The sequence below is a fragment of the Mustela erminea genome, chromosome 10 (genome assembly GCF_009829155.1).
Source record: "Mustela erminea isolate mMusErm1 chromosome 10, mMusErm1.Pri, whole genome shotgun sequence".
Classification (NCBI taxonomy): Eukaryota; Metazoa; Chordata; class Mammalia; order Carnivora; family Mustelidae; genus Mustela; species Mustela erminea.
Window position 1 is genome coordinate 4,934,595 of NC_045623.1, and position 26,111 is coordinate 4,960,705.

Sequence of the window (26,111 nt, forward strand, 5' to 3'; positions counted from 1 at the left end):
AGAAACAAAATTAATAGAGAAAAATCAGTGAAATCAAAAGCTAGTTTGTTTGGAATGATGAATAAAATTGATGAACCTCTAGCCAAACTAAACGAGAAATAGAGAAGATAGAAATTAGTAATACCAGAAATGGAAGACCCTTAGTACGATCGCACAGACATTGAATTACCGTAAAGGACTATAAGGAACAACTGCTCCCAGATTTGATAACTTAGATGAAATGAACCAGATCCTTGAAAGACACAATTTACGCAGACACTCACAAGGAGGAATAAGGCCTGGTTGACTCAGTAAGCTTCTGAAAACAAAACCAGACCTAGTTTCACTGCTGAATTCTACCAAACATTTAAGGAAACAATACCAGTTCTCTACAATTTCTTTCAGAAAATAGAAGACAGAACTTTCCCTGACTAATTCTAGGAGGCAAACTTGACCCTAATACCTGTTTAAAAACCGAATTCAGAGGCATCTGGGTGGCTCAGTCATGAAGTGTCTGCTTTTGGCTCAGGTCATGCTCCCAGGTCCCAGGGATGGAGCCCCACGTCTGTCCGTCTGTCCGGATCTCTGCTCCGTGGGGAGTCTGCGTCTCCCACTCCCCCTGCTTATGTTCCCTCTCTTTGCGGTCAAGTAAATGTTAAAATAAAAACAAAAAATTCAACCAAGTACATTTAAAAATCTAATTAGCTTTATTATTAAAAATTCATGGGGGCACCTAGGTGGCTCAGTGGGTTAAGCCGCTGCCTTCAGCTCGGGTCATGATCCCAGCGTCTTGGGATCGAGTCCCACATCAGGCTCATTGCTCGGCAGGGAGCCTGCTTCTCCCTCCGCCTCTAGCCTGCCACTCTGTCTGCCTGTGCTTGCGCTCTGTATCTCTCTCTCTCTCTCTCTCTAACAAATAAATAAAAATCTTAAAACAAAAAAAACCACTTCCTAGTATTGACCAGGAAACTCCATGTTGACTGGTTCAAGATTACATTCCTGACGGGACAGTGTGAAACTTCAGTTAGCTTAGGTATTAAGTCCTCCTCCTCTACTGACTTGGCATTTTAATCTAAGTGAAGCCGTTCTGGGTCTGCAGTTTTCTTTTTAACAATGCCCCTTCTTTGGATCAAAGTCAATTTAACTGAGAGATGTAATTAAAAACAACAACAACAACTTAAGGCACTAGTGCCACTCTCGCTTACCACTTTGTAGTTCTCTGTAGCTTCCGTTGATTCTTTCTTTGACATTCACAGGTTCAGTCAGATTGGGAGGTTGACCTCCAGAACACTTGCTAGAAACCAAAGTAAAAGCAAGGAAGTAAAAAAACAGACATTTAGGGGCGCCTGTGTGGCTCAGTGGGTTAAAACTCTGTCTTCAGCTCAGGTCTTGATCCCACCATCGAGCCCCGCATCGGGTTCTCCGCTCAGGGGGGAGGGAGCTTGCTTCCCCTTCTCTGTCTGCCTCTCTGTCTTCTTGTGATATCTCTCTCTCTCTCTCTCTCTCTGTCAAATAAATAGATGAAATCCTTAAAAAACAAGCAAACAAGCAAAAAAAAAACCCATGAGTTCAGGAGGTCCAAGCTTGAGTTGTAACCAAACTAACACGACTTCCCTCCTTGGTGAGTGACAGGTAGAGACTTCACCAAGTGGAGTTGCCGCACAAAGGAAACTTTGCCGCAAATAAGGACATCATGGGGAAGGGGAGGGGGAATAAATTCTAAAGCTGCGGCTCCCCAGGTAGGGATCATCAGGTTCTTTTTACCTAGGGTTAGGATGAATTCTCAGAAAAAGGGGATGTGGTCAAGCCTGTAAAGGCAGACAGAATGTTGCATTGCACTTAGAAAACAGGCCTCTAAGGTGCGTCTAATGTTATGTTAATAAGGCTGGTGCTCCTCCTAGGGCCGAGAACAACACTTTGAAGAAGCAGCAGTAGTTGGCCAGGGGGGAGAGGGGCTCTGGGCATGCTGGGTGGGGTCTAGGGCTCCTAATCTCTGGTAAGGAATATAGGGTCTTGTTTACTTTTGGAAAAGGTACTGCGAGTTTTACCATTGATTTATTGTCTATGATAGGGTTAGGCTAATTCCTAGCCTGGTAGAGACTGTTAGCTTTTGCACTCTCTTGAATTCCCTTAAAATTCTTAACTGAAGGTTTTGCCTTGCTTGGTAATTCGGACACCTCCTGGGAAGTTCCTGGAGAAGTGTGCTCAGGCGAGTAGCGAGGTAGGGCATCAGAGATCATGGAAAACAATCGGGCCAAAAATGACTTACCCTGAGTCCCGAAAGCTACGTCTAGGCTTTGACTGAGGACCCTTAACTCTTCTGCTTTCAGAATAACGTGTGTTCCAGAAAAGGACTAGGAGAAAAAAAAAATTGAAAACTTTCCCATATCGAAGGGTTAGAAAGGGAAATGAATGAGATGTTCCGTACATGAAACTGAACTTTCAAGAATGGACTAGATTTCTGGGGCGCCTGGGTGGCTCAGTGGGTTAAAGCCTCTGCCTTTGGCTCAGGTCATGATCCCAGGGTCCTGGGATTGAACCCCGCATCGGGCTCTCTGCTCAGCAGGGAGCCTGCTTCCTCCTCTCTCTCCTGCCTGCCTACTTGGGATTTCTGTCAAATAAATAAAATCTTTAAAAAAAAAAAAAAAAAAAGAATGGACTAGATTTCGCCACCAGTTGTGATGCCTCGAGAATTTTAATAGATGTACACACAGTGCTGCAATCAGAAAGCTGACTGGATCTGAAAGGAACCCCTTTCCTTTATTCTGTTTTACACACTGAAAGGCATTATTTGAAGAAAGGTAGAGACAGGAACAGCCTGTCAGGTTCCCTACAGGCGAACAGAGGTTCAGAACCCACGCCCGCCGCCGCCGCGGGTGGGGCTGGGGAAGGAAAGACCAGACCAGAGGGCCGGGGAGGGGTGGGTGGAAGGGAGGAGGTAGGCCGGAGGTCAGGGTTCTTGTGGCGTCACGAGGAGGGCGTGTCTTATGTAAATATAGCAGCGCGGGGGCTGATGGTTCGACAGCTGCTGCCTAAATAACTATGGGATCTCCGGGGCTATGGGAAGCAGTGCGGGCGGTTGACGGAGGTTCATGGTGCTGCGTGCGTGGAAGGCGTTGGGGGGCTCAAGAGTGGTGGGGAGAGAAGTGGTCGTGTGTAAAGAGTGCAAGGCGTGTGCAGCTGGTGTGGGGCGGAGTAACTGGAAGTCATACTTACCTGGCAGGGGAGATACCATGATCACGAAGGTGGTTTTCCCAGGGCGAGGCTTATCCATTGCACTCCGGATGTGCTGACCCCTGCGATTTCCCCAAATGTGGGAAACTCGACTGCATAATTTGTGGTAGTGGGGGACTGCGTTCGCGCTTTCCCCTGGCGTTTCTTGTTTATAAAGGCAGAGTGTGTATTTTTTTTTTCTTAAGCAACTTAAAGGAGGCCTTTGTTTTAGTTCATACGTGTATTGGGTTTTTCGCGTGCTTAGATGGTTATTTTAATGATGGTGTTTTATAGTATTTTTTGTTTACAATGTTTCGTTTATACTAACTAGTGATTGTCTTTTGATTTAGCGTTTCTTTTTAAAGAAGAGGCATTTATGCAAGTTTTTTGTCATTGAGTATTTTGGCACGTTTTTCCAAAACTGTGTTTTAGTTGCGTTTTGGATTCTGTTGAGTTTTTAGTTTGGTTTTTATCTGCTGGTTTCTGTATTTGGTTTCTTAAGAAGCATTATCACAGGAAGGTCCCAGGATTTCAGTAGTAAGAGGGGTTTGCTTAGCATAGGGTTCAACAAAGCTAGCTTTGCAGGGACAGAGTGGGACAGTGAACCCCATAAAAGAGGAAAAACGTAGAACTTGCCTCAACACTCCAAACTTTCAATCTTAACGTTAAGTAGTATCTAGCTGGTAGTGTCAAGGAGTTAAACGTCCAGCAGTGCCAAGGAACAGAAGAAACCCCGAGAGATAGGGCAAGAGTTGTTAAAACAAGCCTGCCTACTGCCGTATGCCCAGAAAATAAATCAGCTGATAAAGTGCATGTGTGAATTGTCCTTCTCAGGGTTCTAATGGAATATGGCAGCCACTTCCATTTCCACCTTCCAAATTGATACGTTAAGCTAACGCAGAACTGTGCACGAATGGGAATTCTGGAAAATGTGCTTCCGGTTTAGAATGAAAATGGACACAAATCCACCACAGTCCACCTCTTACAGACTTGGTGTCTGTGAGGTATTCCTCCTGCTCCTTTAAAAATCATTTTTAACTTTCAGTATTAAAGACAATAGGAAAATCATGCTTTCTTCAAATAGTGAAAACATGCCAGCCCCTCCCCCCGCAAAGAATAAAATCCCTTGTCTTTGAATGATGTTCATTCCTCTTCCAGTTGAATCACCGGCATTCCCCCTACTTAGATTAAAGTTGAGTACTATCAACACATCTTATATTTGTTAGCTGGTAGTGGGATGGAAAAGGAAAGAGGAAAATATTGGTTCATACATATGCAAAAATATTTGTATCAAAATAAGGAAGAAATACTCATATTTTATTACGAGGCCTCACTTCTGCAACTGCCACTGGTATTTATGACTGTCTTCGCTACTAATTACATATTTCTTTTGCCCTCAGCAAGCACCACACTTCTGTGTTAGCAGTTATCTTGTCTGGTGGAGTGATCTATAAATCCTCATTCCTAGAGTCTCTGGACCGTTCTCTGTGTTACCTGTAGTGGATTGTTAAAATTTCCATTGACTTTCAGTCAGAGAGCAATGAGAGTTCCAAAGGGTCTTCTGATGGCTTTTCTGCATTCCTCAAATACTCCTCCTTACCGCCATTGTGTAGTAGCAGCCCAAGTTGCCCTTGGGAACTAAGACTTGGGAACTAAGACTGCTGGATCAACAGATCAAAGTTACAGAGGTAGATGGGAAGCAAAATGTCACTAGTATATGTGGAGAGCCATGCAGCAGGAGCAAGGAGTCATGTACTAAGCAAGGCATGAGAGGCCAAGGCTGTAGATAGTTTGCCTAAGGAATGCGAGCAGATGCAGGGAGTCACGCACTAAGCAAGGCCAGAAGAGTGGGAGGAGTGAGAGATTAACCCAAGGACTGTGAGTGCATTCGCGGGTGACGTTTGATAGATACCAGGAGTCAAGGGAAAGGCGCATGATCTGTAGAACAAAGAAAACCTATGGAGTCACATACGTGCTCACGAGCACGATGCGTGCACATAGATAGTCCTTCTGATTGGTAGTTTTGTTAGTCGTGGTATACTCTGATTGGATATAGTTCGCACTTGGTGGAGATATACTTGGGGGTCTTAGACTGGGGGGGGTCCCCGGCTGAAGATTGTGAATAAAGAAGTTTGCCACTCACCTCGCCTACGGGTCGTTCTTGCGGGTCGAGAGCGACAAGTATATCCCTAGGGGTAATAGTGAGAGGAGCCACTCCCATTTCTACCACTTGGTTCCCAAACTTTCCAGTAACAGCACCATATATTGGTTGCTAATTTAGAGTATATCAACCCTGTGAAATACTTGATTCTTTTTATGCTTTTCATTTTTTTGTGTCAGTTCCTTTAATTAGAACACAAAATGGGGGCAGCTGGGTGACGCAGTGGGTTAAGTGTGTGGCACAGGTAGTGATTTAACGATTGTTAAATCGCCTGCATAGGGCCCGGCCCAGAGTCTGCTTGAGAATCTTTCTCCTCTCCCTCTACCCGTCTTGTTGGTTCTCTCTCTCTCTCAAAATGAATTAATAAATCTTAAAAAAACAAACCAGGACACTCAAAGACATTGTATATTCCTTTTTTTGCATGTATATTACTTATAAATAATTATATAAAATATACATATGTAATTTATACGTATATATATATATTTTGAAGTCTGCTAAAATTAATACCCTGGGAGCTGGTTTCTCTTGACTGCTGTTTTTTTCTTAAGTATGAATTCAATGGGCCTCATTTTGTTGTTTCTTTGTGTGCCTAGTACTTTTTATTGTTTATAGCACACTTTGAATGATACATTGTAGAGATTTCAGATTCTGATACCTTCCTCCAAACAGTATCAATATATGTTCCACTAACCAATTTGATGACTAATGCATGACCTGGAGTTTGTGTAGCACTGGATTTACGTTTTGTTTAGGTGGATCTTTGGAAAGTCCAAGGGGTTTCCTAAAGCGCTCTAACTTGGTGTGACTCAACCTGGAAACTCCGGCTCCTCCCTCTGTTAATCTTACCAGGGCTTGGTTTTAATATTTGTTCGGGAGGGTCAAGCTTGACACTAGGGTGTGGTCTTCACACCTAAAACAGAGCAGTTCTGGTGTATCACCTCTATACTCAGAGTGGTAGAGTTGTTAACAGAGCCTGAGTCCCAGTGTTGCCAGCACTGATCTCTAGGATCTGTTGTTTGCCATCTTGTAGCATCCGTCCTCTGGTAAGCCAGATTGGATAGTAGCTTTCTGCGCATGAGCTGCTTTACACTCAGCAAATGACTGGCAGGAGACCAAATGTGGACTTCTGAAAACTGGCATCTTTTCTCCTTTCCGATGCTCTGTGCTGAAGATTCCTGTTAACTTCAGCTGCCCTGATTTTGATGTCTGCCTTCACAACTCAGTGTGAATACCGTATTCTCCTGGGATTCCAGATTGCTGTGCCAACCTCAGCCCTCTCTCATGGAATCACAGCCTTGCACTACCTCTGTCCAGTGTCTGTAAACAGACCCTTCACGTGTTTTGTCCATCTTTGTAGTTGTTTAAAGTGAGAAGACTAATCTGGTGGTATTACTGTATTAGAGTTGTGGGTAGAAACCCAGAATTCTTCCCAGTGCCTTTAAGGTGAAGGTGCCTAAAATGACTGGCTCAGTTTGTGGAACATGAGACTTTTGATCTCGGGTTTGTAGGTTCGAGCCCCAAGTTGGGTATAGAGATTACTTACAAATAAAATCTTAACATAAAAATAAAATGAAAGATTTTAGGGGTGCCTAGCTGGCTTACTCATTAGAACATGTGACTCGATCTTGAGCTTGTGAGTTCAAGCCCCATGTTGGGTGTAGAGGTTAAAGAACGAAACTAAAGAAGTAAATAAAGTGCTTTCAGAAACTTTTTAAAAAGATAAGATGAAGGATTTTTACATATATTACTGGTTTCTATTTTTTAAATCCTTGTTTTATTTATTTATTTATTTATTTATTTGTTTATTTATTTATGAAGGTTTTAGTTACTTATTTGTCAGAGAGAGTGAGCGGCACACAGCAGGCGGCTGAGCAAGCCCTGGGATCATGACCTGAGCCAAAGGCAGATGCTTAACTGACTGAGCCACCCAGGGGCTCAGTCCCTAGATTACTGATTGCTAAGTAATTTGAATACTATCTTCCACATTTACAAATGACCTAGGTGAAGGGTTTTGTTTTTATTTTTAACAGATATCAAGTATGATCTGGACCTTCTGGACTCACTTTCAGCATGTTGACCCCACAGTATCACAAGGAGATCTGAACTAACTATGCTGTTCTCTGGGCATATTCCCATGCTTGAGCTTGAAGAGTGGCAACATACGCCACCCCAAAATACGACACTTTGACATAAGGATTGTTTTGAGCTAAGGGCACCTGGAAAACAGCAGGTGCAGGAAGAGCGCTCTGACACCTCTGACAGCAGGTGCAGGAAGAGCGCGCTCCCTTTTCCTTCCTGAAAGCAGGAGATGCGTGTAAAAGATGCCCTCACTGCATCAGGAGGAAAGAAGCATTCTTGTCATGTGAGACAGGAAGTCAGGGCCCAGAGAAATTGGTACAGACCTTGTTAAAATAATTTATATCCTCCTTTAATCTTCCCATATGTCTTGCTTTTTCATAATTGCCTCCCTTTGTTCAACCCAGTATAAAAACATTTAGGCCTACCCACTACTTTGGATTTTCATTTTCCTATTGGACCTTCCATGTTGATGTAAAAATCAATGTGCTATTCTCCTATTAATCTGTCGTGTGTCAACTTAATTCTCAAGCCCATATGGAGTCCCTAAGACAGTAGAGGGTAAAGTTTTGCCTTACCCACAGACTCTCCTAGGACTACAAAAGAGAGGATTAGCAAAAGGACAACTGTAAGGTTCCTGGTGCTGGTAGAACGAACTTCATGTAGGCCTAGTAGGCTTAGTAGAAAATGCCAGAATTCTCAGAATCAGATAGTGGAAGAGTGAGACAGTGGAAGAGGGAGAGGCTGCTTTGAAAGACAAAGGTTGGAGGGGAGGCCCAGAAAGACAAGCTGTCTTTAGTGGGGACCAGTCCCTAGAATGTATCTCCTTTCTCCTCTTCCCCAGTTCCATAGCTCTTAGTTCTGAATCTTCTCCCCATTCTCTTCCCCAGCCTCACTCCTGGGTGCACCGGGTCTTTTCTCCCAAGCATGCAAATTTCAAACCTTTTTTCTACAGAAGATTCCTTTTGTGGTCTGCTGAAACCTGCACATGCTTCTTGGAATAAGGCTTTTAAAGATTTATTTATTTGGGGAGGGGGGTAGAAGGTGCACATTCTTCTTAGAATAAAGCTTTTAAAGATTTATTTATTGGGGGGGGGGGCAGAGGAGAAAGAATGTTAAGCAGGCTCCGGGCTGAGCCCAGAGCTCCCCCCACAGGGCTCAGTCTCAACCACCCTCCCAGGCTTAACCAACTGAGCCACCCAAGCATCCCAGGAATAAGACTTCTTAATGCATAGAACAGAACATTTAAAATTACAGAGGAAATCAGTTACTTTCAAAACCAGTTGTCTTCGAGCCTTTTCCTATAGTTTGGTAGCTGCAGAGGGAATGAGGTAGCCTCCGAGCTGGGCAGCTGAGCTTATGCAACCAAACCTCCCATGCCGCAACTCAAGACGATCCTGCAGTTGGGGTGGTAAAGAATAAGAATCTTGGTTTGTGGCACTCTCAGAGAAAGTGAAACTGGACATCTTTATTATTTACCATCCAAACTGGGGTGGGGGAGGTGGAGGGGGGAAAGAAGTGGTTCTGGGAGCCGAGATCCAAGGGAAAGGGACGGTGCGCCCCCTCGTGGCTACCTCGGGGATCCACACGGCACTGGCCACGGAGGGTACCCAATCGGTAGACAGCCAAATAAAATTCACCGGACGCTGGGCGATGCTCAGGACCCTAAAATTAGAGCGCTATGAACTGAGCTAGCAAGACAGGAGAAGTAGGTGCGCTTCTTTTTTCCCTAGCAACTTGGAATCGTTGCTTAAATGTAATACCTGAGCCAAGACCTCAGCGTGTGGCTAATCTGGAAATAGGTTTGTAGAGAGTTTAATAGATTTCCTCCGGCCCACGGCTGATGGGCACTAAATCATAGTCCAGGCCTAGGATCTTCCAACTTCTGAGTTCAATGAGGGGCCAGCGTAGCGGATGAAAAGTGCTGCGTGGAGATGGGGTTCAGCTGAGGGAGCAATGCCAGCCTCCGCCCCGGGCCTTTTAGAAGGGCCTCTCTCGGTGCTAGTTTCCGTCCAGATTGAACCCCAGACTTCCATGGAAAGGATCTCCAGGATAAAAGGATTTTCAGTCCATCCCAAGGGGTCCCACCGAGGCTTACCACAGATTCTCACCTCCTTAACCCTGTTACTGGAATTTTCCAGTCGTCCACGAGGGGGCGCTTTCCCCCCAAGTTCTTTAGGCTCAGGTGAAAGTTGACGTGACGCCAAGTGCATTTTTCTGTGCCCAAGCCCCGCGTGTTCTCCGCCTCTTCTTGGGGGGCGTGCTTGGAAGTAGCCCTCAAATGGCTACAAAGCTACAAAGCTGTAGGGAACTTTCAGCTCTATTTATGTGGGATTAAAGCTACAGGGGTCATCGTCCGACTCAGTACAAGCATTCTTACTTTACTCCAGTAATAATAAATTCGCTCAGACACACCTTTCTTTAGAATTCTTCACCAGCCTCTCCTCCGGTTGTCTTTGAGTGTGCACCTCTTGGAAGTACAGACTTCACCATTGTCCACATTCCTCTGCAGGGCTCAGGGGCGCGGAGGAGCGCACAGCCGGTTTCGGGCGGGGGGCGAGGGGCTGGGGCCGGGCCGATTCCCCCCAAGGGTGCGGTTTGCAGCCATGAACAGGGACTGTGGGCCCCCCAGCAGTTCTGATGCCCGCGTTTGGGAGGTCGCCATGTCCAAAGGGTAATATCTCATGGCGCTGCCGTCTGTAAACCGGGCATTTAAAGGAGGAAAACTGTTTTTCAGAGTTGAGAGCACCAACCGCACACGGCAAGTGGCGGGTGATCGAAATTAAGGAAAATCGGCCTTTTGTTCAGAGGCTGAGTGCTCGCGTCCTGTACCCCGCCCCTCACCAGGCTGCCCACGCCCCCTCGCTGCTTCTCTCGTCCAGTTTCCTGGGTTCAACCCTCGACACCCTGGCCCCGGACCGCCGAAGCCATACCAGGCTGCTGCGTGGCGGTTCAGGGTGGGGACTCAGGTCCATCCTAGGGCGCACGAGTCCAAAGTCGGAGTTTTCGACGCATTCTCGATCAGCTCTGGGAACCAAAGCTCGTCCGCTTCGGAGAAACCTTTGCTGTCTTCCCTCTCCCGAGCCCCTCGTAGGACTCAAATGCCCACACTGCAGTTCTTGGCTCCCCGGGGCCCCCACGGCAGAATGGATCCGTCACCAACCATTTAGGGAGTGCCTACCAGGGCCCGGCCCGGCTCGGGGACACCCGCTGCATCGCGAGCCACGCCCCGCCCGGCCCCGTTGAGTCTACCCTTGCAGCGAGCTGGGGCCTTGGGGGTAGCGCCCAGCTCACGCGCGTCAGCCTGATCCTGCGGGGACTCCCTGAGAGCGCCCGGAGGAAATCGGAGTTAAGAACGGGAAGGTGGATGACTTCAGCCCGAGAGGCTGCGGGCCACTTCCGGAGCCAGGAGGCGATGAGGCTGCGAGGAGCAGGCGGAGGGGCGGTGGGTCCGACGTTGGGCTCTTCGAGTCCCCGAGTGTCTGGCCCGGTGTCGATGTTCACACGTGCCCAGTGAGACGACCGGTGGCCTCAGTGTCTCCCGCCCTTCCGGTTTCCGGAGTGAGAGAATGAGATGTCCCCAGCCAGAGGTTGGAAAGCAATTTCTGAGATCAGGAAATGAGTGGAGGAAGGACAACCTCCGTGTCTCTGTGGCGCAATCGGTTAGCGCGTTCGGCTGTTAACCGAAAGGTTGGTGGTTCGATCCCACCCAGGGACGGTCTCTTTTCCCAGCAACTTGGAACCTTAGGTTACTTGCTAGTGAATTCATTTATCCTCCGAGTCTTCTGAACTTCTGTCCACTTTAAATCAGACTCCGAAATATCCTGCCCGAAAGACCCAAGTTGCATCAAAGTGCCTAAAAGGAGGAATTTTTCAGCAAAGAAGTAAGCGTCTGGGCCTTTCTTTATCCCAGAGGCACTGCAGAGAGCCTCACTTCCCAAAACTGGGTTTTTACAACTGCACATCCTGGAAACTAGAAAATCCTAAGAATTGAGAACAACAAAACCTGTCTTCACTCGCGGTGAAGCCTGTAGTTATGGGTGCAATTGTGGTTCTTCCACCATGTGGCTTGAACAAATCACGAGTTTTCTGTGCCTCGATTTCTTTGTCTATAAGAGGGGGTGAATAAGAGTACTTCTTTCATGGATTAATTTAAATTTTTATGAGATGCGCATATAAACCATTTGACCACTTAATGTTAATTAAAACTTTTGAGTGGCATCTCGTCATCATTTCTGTTATTTACCTCATCTTCTTAAACAAATGGCTGGCTATCTTTCCATGGATGGGTTATTGTTTTGTGGTTTGCTTGTTTGTTTGTTTGTTTGTTTGTTGGTAATTTATTTTTATTTATTGATTGATTTTTCGATGGATTAGTGTATAGACAAACATGCCTTAATTGTTGGACGTGACATTGATTCTAATGTTTACTGTTGCAAATGCTTGTTCAAAGAACATCCTTATACAAATATTCTTACCACTTACGCATGGATTTCCCTAAAAGAGATTGCTGGAAGTGGACTTTCCTAATCAAAGTATTTGTCATTGCTAATTTTGCTAATTACTGTCTAATGGCCCTCCAAAGAAGTTGTACCTAGTCATACTGCCACATTCTAAGAGGGCACCCTTTTCTTGGCAACCCAAACTGACATTTACCAGCAGTACAAATCCATCACTTTTGCTTGGGGAATGTTATTCCTTGTTGGTCTCACACATTACTGTGACTTGTCCATGAGGAGCTGGTGCTCCCTCAGTCTCCTTTGTTCTCTTGATGCCCTGGGGATCCTGGGGAAGTAGTTCACAGGGTTGGATTCATAGGACGGTAGAAGTCCGGTTCCCAATGTGCCTGTGGCAGAGAACCCAGTCTTTTGCTGCTTGAAGAAGAGCCAAGAACTCACCTGTCAGAGTGGGACCTTCATGGGTGGTCCTGAGCCAAATAAAGTAAGGAGAGAATTTTAAAATTTTCCTCAAATTAAGACTTCAGATGTTGGATATTTTAAAGTAAGGAGAGAATTCTAAAATTTTCCTCAAATTAAGACTTCAGATGTTGGATATTTTCTTATGGCAGCAAGAGAGACTGCCTTCTCTGGACTTTCTTTGGGGAAACTTAGTAATGGTGTCCATTCTGCTGATCTTATGAAATTGCTCCGTTGGTGCTAGTATGTGATACTTGTTAGAAAACCTTGTCTGGTGAGCTGAAGTGAGCAAGTAGCTAAAGGAAACTTCTCATAGAAAGCAGAAATAGGGGATACATTCTCAAACAGATTTCCAAAGTCTTAATTTTGATCTTTTCAGAGGTTTTGGGTGGTGTCCGAGCTCAGGCTGCTATAACGAAATACCACAAACAACAGACATTTACTACTCAAAGTTCTGGAGGCTGAAAAGTAAAAAATCAAGGTGGTGGCACCACTCAGTTCTTGGTGAGACCCCTTTTCTGGCTTCAGATGACTACCTTCTCAGTGACCATCATATTTTTACAAGGTGACCTTTGTCTTTTCACAAAGTCCCATCATGGGGTGCAATTCTCATGACTCCATCTAAACCTATTTACCTCCTGAAGGTTTTACCTCCTAATACCAGCACACTGTGGGTAAGGGCTTCAACATTTGGGAGGGACAGAAACATTCAGTCCACAATAGGTACTAACATTAAGAGGCATTTCCTGAGTGTTTAAAATACCCTTTATATGAAATGACCAGATTGCAGACTTCAGAGCAGTCGTGTGCAGGTGGGAGCAGAACTTGTCCTATAGTTCTGTGATCTTTTCCTCCTAGAGTAATTGTGTGTATGTGTGTGAACAGAAAATCGAGGGATTATAGAAAGATACATGAAAAAAATTACTTCCTCTGCTCAAGCTTCCAGTTCCCAAAGACAAAATACTAATGTGATTGTTTTTGATAAACAACTTTATTTTTAATAAAACAATTATAGTTTTCAGTAAAGCCAACAAGCATGGCTTTATTAGTTCCATAACAGAGTAACTACTCCCTTTATAAGTATAGATTAAAAACTTCCGGTGAACCAGGCTATCTTCACATGCTACAATTCAGACAAGCTTCTAGGCCTCTCAGCCACAGGGCTGGCCATTAACCCACAATAACTACTGGTCCCCTGACAGTGTGGGCAAACCACATTCTCTGGGAAATTCTTAAAGCATCATGATCTAGAAGTTCCACAGGATTTTCTTTCCTTTCTTTCTTCCCTGATCTGCTTGTATGCTCTGAGCTAGAAGCTCACAGATACTAATACCCCCTCCCCCCCAAAACAAAAACAAAACCAAACAAACGCAGTTAAAAAAAACTGCTGCATTTCCAGGTTCTAGTCACACTACCAGTATTTTTGTGGAGAAGAGAATCCATATGGTATGAAAAACATACATCAATTACAGAACTTTGTCTTAATGAAGTTGGAGAGCTCTGATAAGAAAATGGGGTTCTGGGGTGCCTGAGTGGCTCAGTAGGTTAAGCCTCTACCCTCAGCTCAGGTTGTGATCCCAGGGCATCGGGATCTCTGCTCAGCGGGGAGCAGAAAGCTTCCTCCCTCTCTCTCTGCCTACTTGGGATCTCTCTCTCTGTCAAATAAATAAAAAAATAAAACCTAAAAAAAAAAAAAGAAAGAAAGAAAATGGGGTTCTAGGGGCACCTGGGTGGTTCAGTTGGTTAAGTTCAGCTCAGGTCATGATCCCAGGGTCCTAGGATCAAGCCTGGCATCACACTGACATCAGGCTCCCTCTCCCTCCGCCTGTCTCCCAGCTTGTACTCTCTCTCTCTCTCAAATAAAATAAAATAAGATAAAAAAGAAAGACAATGGAGTTCTGACAAAGATGAGAGGAAAACCTAACCTAGGGTCTGTAATGGTCTAGGGGAAAGAAAGATTGAACCAAATACTTAACACAGCTCCAGTCCACACATCACACAGGTCTAAAGACAACAAGCAGATATGCTCAAGTCTGTGAGATGATTCAGGAAATGCAAAATCTTTTTGAAAAATTTGAGACTAAAATGCAACTAATGGTGAAATTATTTTACAGTGAAAATCTCAGAAATGTAGAACTGTACCACACAAAGCATGAATCCTAATGAAAACTATGACTTTGGTTAACAGTAATGTATCAGTACTCCTTCAGTTGCAACGAACGTACCAAACCAGTGTTGGGGGTGGAGGAGAAGGAGTGTATGGGAACTCTGTACTCTGTTCAGTTTTTCTGTAAACCTAGAAGTACTCTTAAGAACTAAAGTCTATTAACTTGTTGAAAAACCTCAAGAATGTAAAGGCCATCTTTGCTTGGTATTCTCCATTTGTTGCTCCAGATCCATTCTCACCATTGCCTACCTTACTCTGTGCCCTGGAAAGTTAATCTTTTTGAACTGCCAGAAAGGGCTTCCCAGCTCAGCTTCCTGTTAGCTGTGGCCCATGGGCTGCAGTTGATTGGGGTTGGCAGGATGGGCAGAATATGAGGTCAGGGTAATTATTTTCTGCAGGCTGACAGTGACTGTGTTCTTTGCTACGCCTCAAAGCCACAGCTGTTTTTTGGTGGCACTGAGCTACAATTACCGCTTTTCCAGGTTCCAGAAATGTCTCTCTCCTCTTGCCCCATCAGGCCTAGTCATGGGTCTCCATTGTTGCTACTGCTGGAATACCACACCATACATTACCTGCGTGGGGCCCGGGAATCCTGAGCTGGGAAGTTCCCCAAATCCCCCTAATCCTCAGCAGGGCTGGCCTTGGGAGAGCCTCAGAAAACGTGCCACAAAAGCTTTGGGAGGTCACCACATCTCTGTTCAGCACCTTGACTTTAATTCTTTAAATCAGTGATTGGCTATTTCCATCTCTGAAAACAAATATTGTTAATTCTTCATTTTCTAGTTTTAGGTACTTCATCTTTCTTCTGTCTACTCCCTCTACAATTACCACTGTGTGTGTACATGCACACACACACACTTGCACACTTCCTTAGCTTCCCAACTGTGATGATTAATTTGATGTGTCAGCTTGGGTAGGCCATGGTACCCAGATAATTTGGTCAAACATCATCTAGATGTTCTTGTGAGGGTATTTTATAGATAAGATTAATATGTAAATCAGTGGACTTTGTGTAAAACAGATTACTCTCCATAATGAGCAAGGGGATCATCTAAACAATTGAAGGCCTGAGGGGGAAAAAATCAAGGTTCCCCCAAGGAGGGAGGAATTCTGCCTCCAGATCCTGCTTCAAGGTTAGAACTACAATATCAACTCTTCTCTGGGTCTCCAGCCTACTGGCATATCTTGAAGATTTTGGATTCACCAGCCTCCACAATCATGTGAACTAGTGCCTTAAAATAAAAGCTTCTCTTTCTCTCTCAATAGATAAATATTTTATATACACATATATTTATGTCCTAGGTATGTATATAAATACATCTTCTGTTGGTTCTACTTCTCCAGAGAACTCTTTTTTATTTTTTATTATTGATTTTTTTTTTAAGATTTTACTTATTTATTTGACAGATCACAAGTAGGCAGAGAGGCAGGCAGAGAGAAAGGGGGAAGCAGGCTCCCCGCTGAGCAGAGAGCCCGATGGGGGACTCAATCCCAGGATCCTGGGATCATGACCTAAGCCGAAGGCAGAGGCTTAACCTACTGAGCCACCCAGGTGCCTCTCCAGAGAACTCTTAATACATCGATATACTCATACCATAATTTTGATACGATCAGTGATTATTATTTTAAATATATATAAACTGTTAACAGACAAGCCATGTAATGTGATCAAAAAATTTTTTTAGAGATTTTATTTATGTATTTGACAGACAGAGATCACAAGTAGGCAGAGAGGCAGGCAGAGAGAGAGAGAGAGGGGAAAGCAGGCTCACCGCGGAGCAGAGAGCCCGATACAGGGCTAAGTCCCAGGACCCCGGGATCACGACCTGAGCTGAAGGCAGAGACTTTAACCCACTGAGCCACCCAGGTGCCCCTAATGTGATCAATTTTGTGTAACATGTTCTCCTGGCATTAACAGTTACCTTAGTTTTCCATGCAGTCATTACTAAATCATAAATGGTTTCTTTCCAGTACTGTAAATCTCCCCTTGACACATTGAAACACACATTTTTTTTTTCTTTCTTTCTTTCTTTCTTTTTTTTTAAGATTTTATTTATTCATTTGACAGACAGAGATCACAAGTAGGCAGAAGGGCAGGCAGAGAGAGGAAGGGAAGCAGGCTCCCCACTGAGCAGAGAGCCAGATTCGGGGCTCGAATCCAGGACCCTGAGATCATGACCTGAGCCAAAGGCAGAGGCTTTCACCCACTGAGCCACCCAGGTGCCCCTTAAACCTTTTTCAAGAACTTGCTCCTGGCACATTCCCATCTCCTCCAGTCTAGACCACTTGACCTACAGGCCTTCCCTACTGCTGTCATCATCATACCTCTCTTTACCATTATCTTGGGGTTTCCATTGCCTCTTTTATTAGGTCATCTTCCTTCCTTCTTTCCTGTTTTTTTTGAAAAGTTAAAAATCTCTTAATTTTTTATTCCTGGTACCACTACCACAATTTACAGGGCAATATACTTGATGTAATGAAAAGAAAAAGAAAAAGCTACAACAGATAAAAGACCTTAGGAATGTACATCTAATTGACACTACATTGCATTAATCAATAGCTGCACTTTTTGCAAACTGTGGTTATGACAGTCCTGAACAAGAAGGGTTTCCTGTTTAAGCTGCAGTAACTTCGGACTATGGATCATCATTCCTTCTGTGGCAGATTTTTACAGTTCCTCTAATGCATTTGGGACGACTGTCTCAAAGTAACCTGCAGCTTTCTTGACAACTCCTCGCTCGCTCTCCTGCTAAGAACTGTAGCCCTTTTCTTCTGAAAATTTTTTAGAACCTTCTGCTACCATATCCACCACTTCTGCCACCAGAGCCATAACCACCACCATAGGGACTGCCCGAGCTTCTTCCACCAAAACTGCCCCCCTTCATGGGTCCATAATTTGATTGCTGTTGTCCACTATAATTTCCAAAATCATTATAGTTCCCACCACCACCATAGTTACCACCTCCAAAATATCCTCCTTCATTTTAACCATCATATCCACCACCACCACCTCCATACCCACCTCCTTGGTTTCCATATCCTGGTCTACCACCACCATAGCCTCCTCTACTACTGTAACCAGGACCACCACCATAGTTGCAACCATCACCTCCAAATCCATTATATCCACCATTATATCCACCATCACCTCCTCCGTAACTACCTCTGCTGCCACCACCACCACCACCATAGCCTCCTCTTCGACCAAAGTTTCCACCATGGCCAAAGTTTCCTCCACGACCCATGAAGTTGCCAGATCCACCTCCACGACCTCTTTGTGATCCAGCAGACTGCATTTCTTGTTTAGAAAGGGCCTTTTTCACTTCACAATTATGCTCATTAATAGTGTGGTATTTCTGAACAACAATTTCATCAACTGTATCATGATCATCAAAAGTTACAAAAGCAAATCCTCTCTTTTTTCCACTCTGCCTGTCTTCCATAACTTCTGTGGTTTCAATCTTGCCATACTTTCAAAGTAGTCTCTCAAATTATACTCTTCTGTTTCTTCTTTAATACCACCAATAAAAATCTTCTTCACTGTTAGATGGGCACCAGGCTTTACAGAATCCTCTCTAGAAACAGCTCTCTTTGGTTCCACTACACGCCCATCAACCTTGTGTGGTCGGGCACACATTGCTTCATCCACCTCTTCAATGCAAGAGTAAGTCACAAAACCAAAACCCCTGGCCAGGAACGTTTTGTTTGGGGGTCTCTCATCACCACACAATCTGTAAGTGTACCCCATTTTTCAAAATGTTCTCTTAAACTATCATCTGTAGTCTCAAAGCTCAAACCACCAATAAACAGTTTTCTCAACTGCTCTGGTTCCTTTGGATCATGGCCCTCCATTTCGAGACCAGACTCACCTCTTCGAACTCGAGTTCAATATGGGACCGAGAGGAAGAGATCCTTCCTTCCTCTTAATGGTGTATATCCTCCAATAACTTCTGTAGAGAATTGCTTAAAGAACTAAAGTCTTTGAGACCCTGCATGTCTGGAAATGTCTATTAGATCCATATCCATTAATAGATATTTTTACTAAATAGAGAATTTTAGGTTGAAATCACTTTCCCTTAGATTTTTCAAAGCACTGCTTCATTGTTTCCTATTTCCTAGAGTTGCTGTTAGGGAAGAAAAAACAGCTCTTCAGCTTAGAGCCAGCCTGACTGAAACACCTGGGCTGTGATGTACTCCTGTTAAAACTAAAAAATTTCCCAGAACACCAGCATCAGACGAAATCACTCTCTAATCATGATGAAACAAAAGGAGGAAAAGAAGAACTTCTACGTGATTGTCTGAAGGCAGAGGAACATCAAGGATGCTTGACATCCCCTGAACTGAGAAGGCACTTTGAGATGGGGAAACGAATGAGAGAAGCAGTTGACAGAGGGTTTTTATATTGGGTAACTTACTGGCGGGAAGGATTGGACCATGATCCAGTGAGCTGCTCAGCTATTCTCCACAAAAATCCAGACCTTAACTCATAAATCGTGTGAGGAGGTAGGACCTGAGGAAGAGCCTAACAGTGAGATCCAAGTGTACACGCAAATGTGATTAATAGCTAATTATTAACAGACCCCTCTGTGCACCAGGAGGCCAAAACCCCGTTACTGAAGTTTATATCTTAATGGATCTGCTGGAGGCAGCACAGAACTCTTGGTGCTCTTGTTTCCTCTGTGATCACAAGACAAGTAACAGTAATCTGTGGGGGCGGGGGCAGCTTCTGAAGAACATACCACTAGAATGAGCACCAAGCAGACAAGTCAAAATGCTGGCCAAAAATGAGGTCAGTGTGGCAAGCATTCCTACAATGACCGTGTTTGAGCATGAACAGAACGCAGTCCAAACCACAACAAATGACCAACTAACAGTAACTGTTGCTTCTTCACCAATTTCACATTTGGCTCTGTTCCACTCCTCCCACTTTTGGAATAAAGAGTACTAAGATTTCCAAAGGTAGAATTGCCCACAGTTCCCCACAATGTATGTTGTCTCTTTTGTTGCGAGAAGCCAAAAATCCAACTTGGTTTGAGTACAGGTTTGTTCCTGATGGTAATACACTGGAGCCCATTGACACTGTAGAGAAGGCAGATACCATTCTTTTCTTTTCTTTTTTAATTTATTGTAAATTTATTTTATTTATTTATTTTTTATTTGCATAACAGTACTCATCATTTTTTCGCCACACCCAGTGTTCCATGCAGTCCGTGCCCTCTATAATACCCACCATCTGGTACCCCAACCTCCCATCCCTCTGCCAATTCAACCCCCTCAGATTGTTTTTTAAAGTCCATAGTCTATCATGGTTCACCTCCCCTTCCAATTACCCCAACTCCCTTCTCCTAACACCCCTTGTCCTCCATGATATTTGTTATGCTCCACAAATAAGTGAAACCATATGATAATTGACTCTCTCTGCTTGACTTACTTCACCCAGCATAATCTCTTCCAGTCCTGTCCATGTTGCTACAAAAGTTGGGTATTCATCCTTTCTGATGGAGGCATAATACTCCATAGTGTATATGGACCACATCTTCCTTATCCATTCGTCCGTTGAAGGGCATCTTGGTTCTTTCCACAGTTTGGCGACCGTGGCCATTGCTGCTATAAACATTGGGGTACAGATGGCCCTTCTTTTCACTACATCTGTATCTTTGGGGTAAATACCCAGGAGTGCAATGGCAGGGTCATAGGGAAGTTCTATTTTTAATTTCTTGAGGGATCTCCACACTGTTCTCCAAAGAGGCTGCACCAACTTGCATTCTCACCAACAGTGGAAGAGGGTTCCCCTTTCTCCACATCCCCTCCAACACATGTTGTTTCCTGTCTTGTTAATTTTGGCCGTTCTAACTGGTGTAAGGTGATATCTCAATGTGGTTTTAATTTGAATCTCCCTGATGGCTAGTGATGATGAACATTTTTTCATGTGTCTGATAGCCATTTGTATGTCTTCATTGGAGAAGTCTCTGTTCATATCTTCTGCCCATTTTTTGATATGTTTGCCTGTTTTGTGTGTGTTGAGTTTGAGGAGTTCATTATAGATCCTGGATATCAACCTTTTGTCTGTACTGGCATTTACAAACATCTTCTCCCATTCCGTGGGTTGCCTCTTTGTTTTTTTGACCGTTTCCTTTGCTGTGCAGAAGCTTTTGATTTTGATGAAGTCCCAAAAGTTTATTTTTGCTTTTGTTTCCTTTGCCTTTGGAGACATATCTTGAAAGAAGTTACTGTGGCTGATATCGAAGAGATTACTGCCTATGTTCTCCTCTAGGATGCTGATGGATTCCTGTCTAACGTTGAGGTCTTTTACCCATTTTGAGTTTTTATCTTTGTGTATGGTGTAAGAGAATGGTCGAGTTTCATTCTTCTACATATAGCTGCCCAGTTTTCCCAGCACCATTTATTGAAGAGACTGTCTTTTTTTCCACTGTATTTTTTTTTCCTGCTTTGGCGAAGATTATTTGCCCATAGAGTTGAGGGTCCATATCTGGGCTCTCTACTCTGTTCCACTGGTCTATGTGTCTGTTTTTATGCCAGTACCATGCTGTCGTGGTGATCACAGCTTTGTAGTAAAGCTTGAAATTAGGTAGCGTGATGCCCCCAGTTTTATTTGTTTTTCAACATCTCCTTAGCAATTCAGGGTCTCTTCTGGTTCCATACAAATTTTTGGATTATTTGCTCCAGCTCTTTGAAGAATACCGGTGGAATTTTGATCGGAATGGCATTAAAAGTATAGATTGCTCTAGGCAGTATAGACATTTTAACAATGTTTATTCTTCTGATCCAAGAGCATGGAATGGTCTTCATCTTTTTGTGTCTTCTTCAGTTTCTTTCATGAGTGTTCTGTAGTTCCTCGAATACATATCCTTTACCTCCTTGGTTAGGTGTATTCCCAGGTATCTTATGGTTCTTGGTGCTATAGTAAATGGAATTGATTCTCTAATTTCCCTTTCTGTATTTTCATTGTTAGTGTATAAGAAAGCCACTGATTTCTGTACATTGACTTTGTATCCTGCCATGTTGCCGAATTGCTGTATGAGTTCTAGTAGTTTGGGGGGTGGAGTCTTTTGGGTTTTCCATGTAAAGAATCATGTCATCTGCGAAGAGAGAGAGTTTGACTTCTTCGTTGCCATTTTGGATACCTTTTATTTCTCTTTGTTGTCTGATTGCTGTTGCTAGGACTTCTAATACTATGTTGAACAAGAGTGGTGAGAGTGGGCATCCTTGTCGTGTTCCTGATCTCAACGGGAAGGCTGCAAGCTTTTTCCCATTGAGGAGGATATTTGCTGTGGGTCTTTCATAGATAGATTTGATGAAGTTCAGGAATGTTCCCTCTATCCCTAGACTTTGAAGCGTTTTAATCAGGAACGGATGCTGGATTTTGTCAAATGCTTTTTCTGCATCGATTGAGAGGACCATGTGGTTCTTCTCTCTTCTCATATTAATTTGTTCTATCACATTGATTGATTGATTTGCAAATGTTGAACCATCCTTGTAGCCCAGGGATGAATCCCACCTGGTCATGGTGGATAATCTTTTGAATGTGCTGTTGGATCCTGTTCGCTAGGATCTTGTTGAGAATCTTAGCATCCATATTCATCAGTGATATTGGTCTGAAAATCTCCTTTTTGGTAGGGTCTTTGCCTGGTTTGGGGATCAGGTAATGCTGGCTTCATAGAAAGAGTCTGGAAGTTTTCTTTCTGCTTCAATTTTTTGAAACAGCTTCAGGAGAATAGGTGTTATTTCTTCTTTGAAGGTTTGGTACAATTCCCCAGGGAATCCATCAGGTCCTGGGAGGTTTTTTGTTTTGGGAGGTTTTTGATCACCGCTTCAATCTCATTACTAGATATCAGTCTATTCAAGTTGTCAATTTCTTCCTCGTTCAATTTTGGGAGTTTATAGTTTTCCAGGAATGCATCCATTTCATCTAGGTTGCTTAGCTTATTGGTATATAACTGTTGATAATAACTTCTGATGATTGTTTCTACTTCCTTGGTGTTAGTTGTGATGTCTCCCTTTTCATTCATAATTTAATGAATTTGGGCTTTCTCTCTTTTCTTTTGGATGAGTGTGGCCAATGGTTTATCGATCTTACTGATTCTTTCAAGAAACCAGCTTCTAGTTTTCATTGATACGTTCTACTGTATCTCTGGTTTCTACCATGAATGATCTCAGCTCTAATCTTGATTATTTCCCTTCTTATATGTGGAGTTGGTTTGATTTGTTGTTGATTCTCCAGTTCTTAAAGGTGTAGAGACAGCTGCTGTGTTCTGGATTTTTCCATTTTTTTGAGGGAGGCTTGGGTGGCTATGTATTTCCCCCTTAGGATCGCCTTTGCTGTATTCCATAGGTTTTGGACCGAAGTGTCTTCATTCTCATTGGTTTCCATGAATTGTTTCAGTTCTTCTTTGATCTTCTGGTTGATCCAAGCATTCATAAGCAAAGTGGTCTTTAGCTTCCAGGTGTTTGAGTTCCTTCAGAACTTTTCCTTGTGATTGAGCTCAAGCATTGTGATCTGAGAATATGCAGGGAATAATCTGTCTTTTGGTATTGGTTGAGTCCTGATTTCTGACCCAGTATGTGGTCTATTCTTGAGAAGGTTCCATGTGCACTTGAGAAGAATGAGTATTCCGTTGTTTTAGGGTGGAATGTTCTGTATATATCTGTGAGGTCCATCTGGTCCAGTGTGTCATTCAGTGCTCTTGTTTCTTTATTGATTTTGGCAGATGCCATTCTAATTCTTGGCTGTTGACATTAAACTGTTGTCTCACTCCCCTTCCCAAAAGCTTACAGGACCTCCTCTTTGTCCCTACTGTTTTGAAGCTAATCTATTTTTACCCACTCCACTGGGCACTTAATGGACCCTTTCAGTGGGGGAGATTGGATTTCTTGTGTATCACTCCAGAGATGTTTATGTATATATAAGTAAAAGTGTCTATCTCTTGGAATCACCATTACCACTTTGATACAAATGATTGCACATTATAAGACTGTTCCTTTGGAATCTTCACTTGATCTATGTCTCAGTGAATTTAAGTTAGCTTTTGCTATATAACAAACCATCCCAAACTTACTGACTTAAAATAAGAATAATTTATTATTTTTTAGGGCTTCTGTGAGTTGGAAGTTTTTCTCTTCCGGGCCAGCTCATTTGGGGCTGGTTGGTGTAGGATGGTTCAGTCACCTGTCTGGGGCACAGCTGAATTGACTAGAAGACCTGGATGGATCTTTTTCTCCTTATGATCTGTCCAGCAGACCAGCTTGAGGGTCTTCAGATTATGGCCTCAGGATTCCAAGTGCAGCAAAAGAAGGTTAAGCCCCAATGTGCATTTTCCAAGCCTGCGCTTTTCCTCGGGTTTGCTAAGGCACCAACATTGGCCAAAGCAAGTCACAGAGCCAGTCCTATATAACAGACCAGTGGACAAATAAGTTCCACATCCTGATGGGAGGAGCTGCAAAATATACCATTTCTTTTCAGTCAAACCATATTGGAGTATCAGGAGCTTCCTCATTCTTTTTACAGCTGGCTGAACCGTATTTCATTGTATAGTTGTATATTTAGTTACCCACCCCCAAATGGTGGAAATTTAGAGAGGTTTCCAGTTTTAATCACTGAATGAAAAATGCTCTGTAAATAACCTTGAATATGCTTAATTTCACATGTGTGGGGATAATGGGATAAATTTCTAAATGTGGATTTAAAAAAGTAAATAAAAAGTTTAATTATTGATAGATGTTGTTAAAAGGGCACCCTACAGAACTTGGACCAACTCACCCTTTCATATTTAACCTCTCCAACATGCTAGACTTTTAAAAATTACAGCATTTCTTATAGGTCAAAAGTGTTAATTCAGTGTTGTTTCAAATTGCATTGCTTTTGTTAATAGCAACCTTGAATGTTGACTATCTTTCCTTATGAGCAATAGAAATGTGTATTTTCTATTCTTTATATGTTTGCTTTTTGGGGAGGGTTGTTGGCTTATTATTGGTTTGTAGTTTGTAAATATTAGGGAAATTAGCCTTTTGTATATATGTGTGTTCTGTGAATGTAGGTGTTGGGTTTGTTATCAAGGGGTTTCAGTTGTTTTGGGGTATGAGTTCACAATTAGGGCAGTGAGGAGAAATTAAAATGGAGGATTTTTAACACAATGTGAATTGCAAATATTTTCTCAAATTTGTTGTGTTTGGACTTGACTTAGCCAGATATCACTTGATTCACGTAGTCAGATTCATTGATACTTTCTCTCACGACTTGAGAGTTTATGTTGTAGAACACCTTTTTTCACATACACACCAAGATAATAATTGTTTCCTATTTCCACAAGAACTTTTATGTTCCTCTTTATTGTTATTTAAATCTTTGATTGATTTAGAATATACCCTTATGTAAAGAGCATGGTATTCACTGACCATTATTTTTCCCTAGACACCTATTTATTCAAAACTGCTCATTAGAATTACTGGTTCAAGACCCTCTTTCTAATGTATTACATTTCTTTATGTATTTTGGTATATATCTGGATTCTTGTGCCATTTATTACTGTTGACTCATGCATGATACCTTACTATCTTAATTACTATAATTTTTCATAGGATTGGTCCTTCCTATTGCTCTCTTTAAAAGAAAGAATTTCCTTGAAAAAGATCTTCTTCGAGTATTTCGTTTCTTTATTTTTGAGATTTTTATTTAGTTATTTGATAGAGCCAGCAAGAGAGAGAACACAAGCAGGGGGAGCAGGAGAGGGAGAAGCAGGCTCCCCACCCAGCAGGGCCAGAAGTTGGGCTGGATCCCAGGACCCCAAGATCATGACCTGAGCCAAAAGCAGATGCTTAACAACCGAGCCACCCAGGCGCCCCTCCCTGTGTATTTCTGCTTGTTACTTTTCCATTTAAACTTTAAAATTATATTGTCCAGTTTGAATTCTAAAAAACATTTCGATATTCTTATGAAAACCATGTTATCTTCAGACAGCAAATTAAGGAGAGATGTTATCTTTGTGACATTGAGTCTCCCAGCCAAGAACATAATATATCTTGGTTGACAGGGAAGGAGGTCCTGATGCAGTGGTCCCTGAACTTGGCCATTTACCTAAATCACCTACACAGCTTAAGTCACAGGTTTTGGGGCCAGCACATGGTTTCTGATTCCGCAGGTCTGACGTGGGGCTTGAGAATCTGCATATCTCACAAGTTTCCAGGTGAAGCTCATGTTTGTCCTGGCACTACACTTGAGAATAACTGGCCTAATGTATTGATCATCTGGGAGAGGGTTGGTGGGAGGCTGAAGCATATTTACAAACTTTGAAAAAAAAAAAAAAAAAAGGACTGTTAAAGGATCCTTAGGGAAGAGAGGCGGACAACTTGCATGAGGAGTTAAGTGTCTTCGCCCTTGAGGAGAAGCCTCTAGACCTGTGCCAAACTTGGCTGCCACTCGCCTTGAAAAACAACTTAAGCCAGACCACCCATTCCAGCACTGAAAGGAGACTCGGACGAGACAATTACAGAGCAAAAAGTTCAGGCTTTCCCCAGCAGAATCAAGTTCTCCATTGGATCAATAACTACCTCAAAACCGGTGGGCGCAGCGCAGCAGGCA

General features: G+C 43.2%; 1 long non-coding RNA gene, 2 other non-coding genes and 1 pseudogene across 3 annotated transcripts; 2 read left to right on the top strand and 2 right to left on the bottom strand.

The window, feature by feature from the left end:
• The first annotated feature begins 3,187 nt into the window (after positions 1 to 3,187).
• LOC116568419 lies at positions 3,188 to 3,351 on the top strand. Its single transcript, XR_004276624.1, has one exon. It is a non-coding gene; the product is annotated as a U1 spliceosomal RNA (small nuclear RNA).
• A 4,003-nt stretch (positions 3,352 to 7,354) lies between these two features.
• Positions 7,355 to 9,689, bottom strand: LOC116567508. Its single transcript, XR_004276236.1, has 2 exons — positions 9,544 to 9,689; positions 7,355 to 8,829 (listed from the first exon to the last, which is right to left on the bottom strand). It is a non-coding gene; the product is annotated as an uncharacterized LOC116567508 (long non-coding RNA).
• A 1,387-nt stretch (positions 9,690 to 11,076) lies between these two features.
• Positions 11,077 to 11,150, top strand: TRNAN-GUU. The gene has a single exon. It is a non-coding gene; the product is annotated as a tRNA-Asn (tRNA).
• A 6,003-nt stretch (positions 11,151 to 17,153) lies between these two features.
• Positions 17,154 to 18,367, bottom strand: LOC116567507 (annotated as a pseudogene).
• Between the last annotated feature and the right edge of the window lie 7,744 nt (positions 18,368 to 26,111).